The sequence below is a fragment of the Atta cephalotes genome (genome assembly GCF_000143395.1).
Source record: "Atta cephalotes unplaced genomic scaffold scaffold00082, whole genome shotgun sequence".
NCBI lineage: Eukaryota > Metazoa > Arthropoda > Insecta > Hymenoptera > Formicidae > Atta > Atta cephalotes.
The window spans coordinates 386,956-388,875 of record NW_012130146.1 but is presented as its reverse complement, the minus strand read 5'-3'; positions in this window follow the sequence as shown (position 1 = coordinate 388,875).

The following is a 1,920-nucleotide window of genomic DNA, read 5'->3' as shown; positions in this document are numbered from 1 at the left end:
TTTCAACGTTTGCAAATATGTCTTGACCACTTTCGCAACATGGGGTCGAGCATTGTCATGCTGCAAAATCACTTTATCATTGTCTCTCGTTGTATTGTGGCCGTTTGTCTTTCAATGCTCGGCTCAAACGCATCAATTGCGTTCGATACCGATGTGATTGTTTCAGTCGGTTTTAACAGTTCATAATACACTACGCCGAGATGGTCCCACCAAATACAGAGCATGACCTTGGACGTCAAAATCACCGTTCTTGAAGCATTGAAACCACTCACGACACGTTCTTTCACTAATAGCGGCCTCACCATAAGAATTTGAGAGCATTCGATGAGCCTCAGCCGCAGATTTCTTCATTGAAGCAAAAAATTAAAACCTCCTGCAAATGACGAGAATTTGGCTCGTAAACTGACATTTTCAATCGAGAATAACTTATGATGCAGACACAAATCGACTAATGTTTCTATGAGGTTATTTTTACAGAGGCCCAAGTTTATTGTATAACATCTATGATCTATTTATTTCGACCACTACTTACCGCTAAAGTCATCTATAGAAAAACGGCGGAAGCAAAGTTGTACACCTAATACATTTTTTTTTCGACCGCTGCCGCCGCTGCCACGGACCTCACGTCCACTTTAAAATGTGTTGCCATCTTCTCTTATTTCCCTTTTTTTTCTTTTCGCATCCAAAATCATAGGTATACTAATCCTAGCGCTATCGGTATTTACATAAACATAGGACCCCCCGATCGATGGATTACATAAATATAATGACGTTTCGCTATGCCTTTTATATTTTTCACCGTCACCCTCCCAAAATGCATCGATAACAAAGGCTTGCATACACTTACCGCATATACTTACTATCTCTCTTTCTCTTATGTTTCGTCATTCCCTGCGTTGTCGCTCCCGTTGTTTTTTCTCATACGCAAATATATTTTTGTCAATATACGTTTTTTATTTAATGATTTAAATAGAGAGAACGCTTAATACAGTTGTGACCGCCTGTCGCAGTACCGTTGAGCATGAAGATGCTGATGCGTAATATGATAGCACCATGATAATAAGAAAGTAATGAATTATCATATACCCAGATATATAATTTAAATATGCGTTTACTTTTATATATAACGTAATTTTACAATCTATAGTTCTTATTATATAGTTTTTACAATTTATTTATAAGCAGAAACTTAATTTAATTTAATTTAATTTAATTAATTTCAAATCGAATTTTAAGCACCTCATTGCTTCCGAATAGCAACTGCTTTTAGCAATAAAATGTACATTTTTTCATACTGTTTATAATATTATCTAAAGCATAAACTATTAACTGACACTCTATATTTGATTTTTTATTATAAATTTTGCGCAAAAAATCTACAGCATCACATTTATCGATAATACAATTTTCACCTAAAAGTGTTACAAAACATTTAAATTTTTCGTTAACGATATGCGTATACTGGCACAGCTCAGAGTATACATTCTCGACGCATTGAGTTTGAACATGAAGAGCATGATTGACGGCTTCATATACAGACATGTTTCGCGCAGTTAATTTGACATTCACATCACGCATTTTTATGATTTCTATCACTAGATCTTGGACCGATAATGATGAAGGTGCGATTGATTGTACGAACCGCTCAATATTCGCGCGTCATTCAATGAAAGTCTGTCACATGCACGAGGCAAAATTATGTTGTTACCTTGGTTGTCGCCAATTACAATTTCCACAAAAGATACAGGTCCCACAACGATTTCGACATCCAGGTATTTGTAAGCTGTAGGAGTCAGTGTAAATCTTCTTCTCAATATACAAGGTTTATGACGGAGTTTATTGTAAGAAGATGCTCTGCAGAAAAAAGTAATACATATATATATATATATATATATATATATATATATATAATAAATAAAA